At 38.2% G+C, this 9061-nt stretch overlaps 1 long non-coding RNA gene across 1 annotated transcript; it reads left to right on the forward strand.

Annotated features, from left to right (window-relative positions):
• On the forward strand, positions 7742 to 8318 carry LOC109839871. The gene is made up of 2 exons (XR_002246755.1): positions 7742 to 7831; positions 7946 to 8318. It is a non-coding gene; the product is annotated as an uncharacterized LOC109839871 (long non-coding RNA).

Consider the following 9061-nt stretch of genomic DNA (forward strand, 5'->3'; position numbering starts at 1 on the left):
TGAAGGATTGAGGAGAGGGGGTAAGGTTATTTTGGGGATTTTAGCTTAGTTGGCATGTAATAATTGTTAAAAAGGGGCTGCAGCACAAAACGTCACACTTCAAGGGGCTGAACCACATGGGGGAAACTAGAAGGGGCTGCAGCACATGAAGTTTATGTTTTTGGGGCCTGGACACATTTTTCCCTAAAATTTTTCATAAACACTAAAATGCTCCTTCCCCATTTAGAAACTAAGTAATATAGGAGAGGGGTCGTTGTATTGTAATTTGGATGAACTTTAGGTATATAAAGCTATAGTAAATACCATGTGACAGCTCACATGGGTATCTCACAAGAATATGCTAAGAGCAAGTCCATCAAGCTCCCACCGCCCACTCTCAAGTCCTACGTGGCGGTGGGAGCTCGTGAACTCTCTCTAGCAAGCTCAGAAGGAGCTGCTTTGGGCTGGCGTGGCACAGAGCTTGGGAGCTGTAGGCTGTCTAAAAACCACAATAGATAGCTGAGTCTCCATCGAACACTGATGATGGAAGTTACAATCTGACGACTTCCAGAAGGCTACAATTCGAAGATTTTCACATGTCAAAGAGTTAAAGCAAAGGTTACAAAACGACAGTCTTTAGCAATACTCTGACAGAAAGGGATTACATGTCAAAGAGTTAAAGCAAAGGTTACAAAACGACAGTCTTTAGCAATACTCTGACAGAAAGGGATTATAAATCAACGATCTCTTCAAACCAAGACGTGAAAGTCCTCCCCGCGTACCATCATCAAGACACTACACCGATTCAATCACCTATGCCGCTTCAACAGCTACAAACACGAATGCAGCTTCATATGTGAGATGATTGATCTTGATGGCTGCGACAACAACATGACTAATATTATATTAGCAACCATTAGAGGTGCTGATGAGCAGTGTAATGATATTCGACACACTCAGTGGAGATCATGACCTGCAGTTGATAGAGCGTTATTGAGATGCTTCAATTGTCACAAATGGCCTGAATAAGACCTTCTTTACTGGTCTTTGGTGTCATCCATATATAAAGACAGAGAAATCTAAATACTACAACAATCAACAGCTCGAACGCAGCTCCAATCGCTGCCAAGCACAGCTCGAACGCAGCTCCAATCGCTGCTCGAACGCAGCTCCAATCGCTGCCAAGTACAGCTCGAACGCAGCTCCAATCGCTGCCAAGCACAGCTCGAACGCAGCTCCAATCGCTGCCAAGCACAGCTCCAACGCAGCTCCAATCGCTGCCAAGCACAGCTCGAACGCAGCTCCATCACTGCCCAACGCAGCTTATCAACCGCTGCCAACGCAGCTCATCCATCACTGCCCAACGCAGCCCGTCAGTCGCTGCCCAACACAGCTCAATCACCGCCAGAACGCAGGTCAAGGTTCTGACTCATTCAAACGTGATCATAACAACTTCGAAGCTGTTCTTCACCCACGATTTAAGGAGTGGCTTTAGTGGGTTGTTACACCCGACTAATGGGGTAACTAAACCCCCATTATTGAGGAATGCTGGAAGTGTTGTTGAGAATATCATCAGCTCTCATTACAACCTCACCAGACGGGAAATCATTTTGGATTCTCTCTGAATTGGATGCATTTCCTGGAGGAGGACGACTATATTCTGCATTCAAAGAGGCATCACTACTGCACAAATTAATCAACCAGTGAGATATCATGCACAATATGTTATATTATCTTCTGATAATTTAAGTTAACAGCAGTAGGACCAAAGGTAACATAGTACAACAAAAGTTAACTAACTGGGTGTAAAATTAACCATGTTCCCACGACAATTAACATGTTCATGTAAAGGTTAACATATCTCTTGGAAAATTAACCTGTAAGATGAAGAGTTAACATCTAACCATCAGAGATGACAACTATTTTTTCCCAAGTTAGCATCGAAACCTGAAATCACAATTGGCTTATCATCACACATAGACCTGTTCCTGACAGAGTTCATTGTTTACTTACAAATCATTAATAACTTACATTGAGGGATTTGATGCCCATAAGGGATGGTTGAAAGTTGAAGAAAAAAATAACAATGTTTACATCACACAAAACCCAATGTTATAAAGAGTTCATTAATTACTTACATTTCCCTAATCTGATTTTTCCTTGAAGTGGAACACTCTACATTAACAGCAGCTTGCATGTGAATCTCCGTACAACCAATATTTCGATTGTGCTCCAACATGCACTTCAAATCATCATCGTTGTCAACTGAAAAACTGAGGTTGGGGTGCCTCTCAGATTTAAATATAAAGGATAAAGCTTCTTTAGGTACTTTCAATCTTTCAGACACATCAAATTGGAGTTCATCAAAGCTTGTTGTCGAACTTAGCTTCACGAATATGGCATTCTCGCCTAAAGACACCATGCAAATCAAGTCATTGGCGGCTATTAGGGGTGGTTGAAAGTTATGAGGACAGTAATGAAGGCAATTATGAGGAGTTGATGAGTAATTGAGGGGATTTCAGGTGCAAAAGGGCTGTAGACAGTTGAAAAAAACCCTAATTTCATTAATGTCAACAAGAACCAATTTCGCCCATCCAAGGACAGGGGGTTTCATCCCCGATGAAGAATTGTCCTCGGGTCTCTGATTTGCGAGAGTTACTCTCCAGAGAAAAACCAAATTGCTGTACACAACAAGGAACCTTCAGATCAATCCACTAAGTCATTCTTTCATCCTCAAGGAAAAGGAATGCTTAGCTGTACACAACAAATTGCTTGAATGTGAAATGTCCTTTTATTAGAAAAAAGCTAGAATTAATTTTCGCAATTTTTTGGGGCTGAAGGCTAAGGCAGATAATTGGGGGGGCTGGGCCACATCCGATTTTTGGTTTTGGGGCCTTGAAACATTTTTCCCATAATTTTTTGATTGTCTCACTTGATTTTTGTATAGTAGCATAGATAAATATAAATAGAGCTCATAGAATTTGTCTTCTAGCTTTTCCCTTCCCAGCAAAATCTAACTAAAGATAGAAGATCCACAACCCTGACTTCGACGGGTTAGATAAAAAAAAGGCTAAATAGCACTTAAATACTATATAGTTTCATTCTTTTAACACTTATATATGTTTAGTTGTATTTCCTAGCATTTATAAACCCTGAGTAATTCAAAATTAGCACATTAATACCCTCTGTTTTACAAATATGATTTTTTTATCCAATAATTCATATATAACATTCATATGCTAATTTTATGACTTTTTGTTGAATTCATTACCAAGTATTTCTAAATTCTCTATTTTAAAACTATAATTAGGATAAATTTCAAGTTTGCATAACAAAGGGTATTAATTTTCCAATTTCTAACAACTCAGGGCATATAAATGCTATGAAATACAACTAAGAGTATATAAATGCTAAAGGAGTGATTATAAAGCATCAAAGTTCTATTTAGTTAATAAAAAATTTCATTTCTTAGCGTGAGAGCATAATTTCGAAGAGAGTAGTCTCATTAACATTATACAGGTGGAAACCTGATAGCACTTGTTACACTTGAATCCACTGCCAAGTGCTAGCACTTGTTACACTTGAGCACTTATTACACTTAAGTCTTGAGCATATCTATTTTAGGGGTGCTTCTACAGGTATCCAAAAATGAGACAGATAGGGGGACAGGTGAGGTGTCCCCCCTTAATTGCATAATGAGCTGGTCATTACCAGCTCATTATGCAATCAGAGGGGGACACCTCATCTGTCTCCCTCTATCTGTCCCATTTTTGGGTCCATGAGGTGTTTTTCCTATTTTAGTATATTCAGTATTTTGTTTCCTAAAAATGCCCATTTATGCCCCCCCCCCCTCCCCCTCCCCTCCCTCTTTCTCCATCTCCTCTCCCTCTCTCCCTCCTCCTCCATCTTCTCCACCATATCCTCCACCTAAATAAGCATTATAGAAATTTTTTAAACTGAATAGTGAAACAAGTGACATTGCAAATATATAAGCACATGTATGTGATTTTGGTTAAAAGTGGTAAGTATAATTTAGACAAAAGTTAAGATTATCTTCATGTAAAAACCCATAAAAATATACTAGAACAAGAAAATATACTTCTTATTGTCAAAAGCTAAAAAGGTTGAAAACATTCATCATCAATGGATGGAGGATGGCTGTATTTTGGAAGTATAGAAGAAAAGCTATCAGTGTGAAAGTGTGATATGTAACTAAATTTACAATCTGTCGGCAATTGCGTGTTAGTAAGGAGAGCTCATTGTAACAAAATTTGTAACTTTTTTTTGTCAGATTGCGTCAATGTTTCGTGTCTCATAAATGCAGCGTGATATGAGTCCTAAGTATAGGTAGAGCATGCATTGAGAAGGCCTTTCTATACATGAAAATGTATCTCGAAAACCGCGGCATGTATTTGTGAGATGTTTATTTTATTTTGTACCTAATAACACGAACATGTGTCGTAGCATGCAATTATTTTTTATTCATGTCGTTTGTTTAATAATCTGCAAATAATAGAACACTTTTACATTGTTATGTGCGGCGGAAGCCAATCAACCGATGTGCTTCGAGAAATCAAACCAATCGCCGAGAGAGAAAGCCACAAACAATTCAAAATAACGGCACGAACACAAACAACCAATTTTAACGTTGTTCGGAAAGTTGCCTACGTCCACGGGGCCAAAAGGGGATGCGATTTTCACTAATAGAGAAGGAGAGTACAAACTGAGATTACAAGATCACTCAAACCAATCAACTTATCTCATTAACAAAGCTCTCAATCTCTCAAACAATAACCCTAACCAATAGCTAAAAAAAATCTTTTTTTTTCTATGGGGCTGTTTGGTTCGTTTCTTTGATATAGAGAAATGCAATTCCATGTAAAGAAACACAAGTTTTGAGTTTTTCAAATTTTTCCAAGAAATAGATTGTTTTGCTTTGGTTCGCACATAAAAAATGGTGGGAAACCAATGTATTTACTTTTCTTGTGTTTGGTTCGCATAGGAAAAAAAAGAAAACTTTTGTAAACAAAGCAGAGAAGGAAAAAAATCTGACGTGACAGAGTTTTTATCAATTTCACTTGGTTGGGGAAGGAAATCGGAGAGAGAGAAAAATCTTAGTTGGCGGCGATTTCAGCAGAGTTTTCCCTCTTCCATTCGAGCGAACCAAAGCGGCACAAAGAAATGGACGGAAACAAAAAAAGCTGACGTGGATGGCTAAAAATCTGACGTGGAGGGGTTTTCTGAGTTTTCCACCCCTTATAATAGCGAACCAAACATCCCCTATGCACCAAATATCCCCTTCGCTGCTCAATTCTCTCTTCCAATCGTTCCATATATATAGAAATCCTAAAACAAAAAACATACTAGGAATTCTAAAACCAAAAAACAAAACAGATTAGGAATCCTAATAACCTATTACCAAAATAGATTTAGAATCCTATTACCAAAACAGATTAGAAATGCTAATAACATGTTACCAAAACAAATTAGAAAACATATTAGGAACATGCTATAGAACAATTTCTCACATCAAGGATCCTCCTACAAATATAGAGAAGTAGATATCTTTGTTCTCGGCATGGCAGGATCTTTTTTGGGTCTTATATATTTTCAGAAACCGTTATTAAGATTTTTTTCCCCTAAGTTTCGATCATAGAATTTGGACTTAAGGAAACCATTGCGTTTTCTAACGCATTTGAAAAAGTTGAAACTATTCTGTCAGTGGTTAGAAATGCGAGGTTGCATAATGGGTGGCCTCAGGTTTGTTTGAACTAAACATATTTTATATATTCAAGAATTTATATGAACATGTATTCTTGTGAGCATACTTATCAACAAGCTAAAACACGTGTAAAGTCAAAAGGCCACAGACAGCAGATCTCAAAGGCATGTGGCTTGTTTTGATGCTCGATGTCCTGCTCTGTTGCAGGAGTTAGAACTAGAGTAAATTGCTGATAGACCCCCGCACTGTCGCTGAATTGCGGGTGAACCCTGTAGTTCTGTTGTTGCAGATAGGTCCCTTGAATGAAACGTTTTGGCTCTTTCACCCTCATAGCGGGAATCTTTTTTTTTTTTGCTTTTAAGTAAATAGTACATAGTACAGTAACTACAGTTCACATGTGCTTTGCTTGTAAGAAGCTATAAAAGCCAGAGAACAGTACAATGTGAGCTGAAAGAGCTCAGCAGGGTATGATCGTTTTTGGAGATCACGGGCTCTTTGACTCACGCGCACAATTTAGCTATCTACCCCAAGATCAGGCTATAAATGGTCACGCTTCTCCATCCAAAATTTTCATCTCTTATTTCATTTTAATGTTAATTTCGGATCCAAGTGAGGAAAGAGGATGGTGTTTTGGGTTTCAAACTAGAGTACGAAATCTTCTTTAAATCTTTTATGTTGTTTGTTTATTGAATTGCAGTGAATTCTAATTACTTACCTATTTCTTTATTCTTGCGGGACAAGCTTGTTGTTCATGAACTTCTAAAGCTACACTACGGATTAGGTGGCATCGGAAAAGGGAATCTTGAAGTCATTAGAGGCCATCCAAGTCTACAGGAAAAGCAGAGTTAAAAATTGATTGTTGGATTAATCAATGTGTGAAAATTGGGAAAGAACAAGGGGCCAAACAACTATACAGCCACTTGAGCTGCGATGTCCATGGGTCCCTCCCTTGTGACTTCTTGATTTCCTGGTTCTTATTTTCTGCAACCTTCAAGAGTTTGTTCAGCTATGATCGAAGGATTGGATGTGACGAAACGATTGTCGAAAGTTTTCTCAAACGATGCTAATGCAATTGGTAGAGTTTGTGATTGTTGTGCGCGCCGCGGAAGCGTGACAACCAAACGGGCGTGCTTCGAGAACCAAATCAAACAAACGTCAAGATAAAGGCCAAACAAATCAAAACAACGGCACAAATCCAAACATAATAGTTTTACGTGGTTCGGCAATTGCCTACGTCCACGGGGCTAGAAGGGGATGGGGTTTTCACTAATAGAGAAAGAGTACAAACTGAGATTACAAATCACTCGAAGGAACAAACTAATCTCACCAACAAGCTCTTAATCTCTCCAAACAAAACCCTAAACAAATAGTTCAGAAAATACCTCTTTTCTGTGCTCCAAATATCCCCAATTTTTCTTCTCCACCAATTCTCTCTTCTAATTGTTCCATATATATAGAAATCCTAAAATCATAAACATACTAGGAATTCTAAACCAAAACCAAATCAAATTAGGAATCCTAATAACCTATTACCAAAATAGATTAGGAATCCTAATAACCTCATGTTACCAAAATAGACTAGGAATTCTCTATCCAACAGTGATCATGTATTGCTTATTAGAAGAGGTGAGGGACGGAGTTATTGCATGATTAGCTCATGCCGAATTGTGCATCAAGTTCATGATTACTACAATGATTGATAAGTTGTATGGCATGATGTATCAACGGGCGATCATGAGGGAGGATCTAATTAGCAAAGAGTCCCTCATTTGGCTTATGCACTTTTCCACCGAACCCACTAGTATTTTGGCGATGTGCCTTTTGTATGTTTTTGATATTTTGTCAGGGGAGTGATATATTTTTATAGGGGTTTTTGTTTTTAGGCCCAATTGTTTACTCCACTTTATTTTTAAACCCACCTACTATTACTTGTATATCTAAACCCAACTCTTTTTTTGTATTTATCTTTACACCCAAGTATACTTTCATATGTGGGTCCCCTTAAATATTTCTCTTAAATTCCCATTATAGCCTTCATTAATATGTTGTATTTGGAGACACCAGCAGGAGTTGGGTTCTCTTACTCCTCTAATGACTCCTATTATGCTGGGGTTGATGATAAGATGACTGGTAAATTCTCAAATTTTAATGGAATTTAGTTATTTAGCATTGAATTTTAATACATTTTGAATTTCTGAAGAGTTTATTTGGTTTAATTTTTGCACGGGGCCCCTAAAATCTCAGAACCGGCCCTGAGTGTAGGCTGATGCGGCAGCTCCCGCAGCGGTGGAGAGGCGCTATAGAGGGGTGAGATAGCGGCCACGGGGGAAGTTTGCTGCCGAGATGAGAGATCCCGGGAAGAATGGGGCTTGGGTTTGGCTCGGGATGTTCGAGACGGCGGAAGAGGCCGCGATGGCGTACGACCGGGCGATGTTTTGGATGTGAGGGTCGAGGGCCATACTTAACTTTCCTCATCTTGTTGGTTCTCATCAGTGTTGTTGAAAAAAATATGTAAGGTTAAGGGTAGAGTTGTGAAATTTGGAGGAAATGTTTAACAAAAAATGAATGATGAATGTTCGGATGATATATGAGCAATCCAATAGGCTATTGATTTTTACACACACTGTGGTTTATGCTTTGATAAATGCTGGAGTACTTATTGAATGATAATTTGACAATGTCTCCGTTTGATCAACAACAAACTTTCATTTGGTACTAATGAGTTTGTGAGATGATATATTTTAGGAATAAACGGGTGCAAATAAGTGACGACTCGAAATAATGCAAACATCAACATGAGTTGTAGATTTTAGCCTTTAACCATCGATGGTCACAAGTCAACCATTGATGATCGACAGGTTATCGATGGACTGCAATCTATGTGCTATACTTACATAATAATATGCTATACTTACATGGATAATGTGTTATACTTACAATGATAACGTGCTATATTTACATAATAACATGCTATACTTATATGGTAACATGCTATACTTACATGATAACGTGCTATACTTACGATATAACGTGCTATACTTATATGATAACATGTTATACTTACACGATAACGTGCTATACTTACAGCATAACGTGCTATACTTACAGTATAACGTGCTATACTTACAGTGTAACGTGCTATACTTACATGATAACGTGCTATACTTACATGATAACGTGCTATACTTACAATTTAACGTGCTATACTTACAGTACAACGTGATATACTTACAGGATAACGTGCTATACTTACAGGATAACATGCTATACTTACAGGATAATGTGCTATACTTACAGGTCAACGTGCTATACTTACGATATAACGTGTTATACTTACGATATAACGTGTTATACTTACAA

This window comes from Asparagus officinalis, chromosome 5 (genome assembly GCF_001876935.1).
Source record: "Asparagus officinalis chromosome 5, Aspof.V1, whole genome shotgun sequence".
NCBI classification, from domain to species: domain Eukaryota; kingdom Viridiplantae; phylum Streptophyta; class Magnoliopsida; order Asparagales; family Asparagaceae; genus Asparagus; species Asparagus officinalis.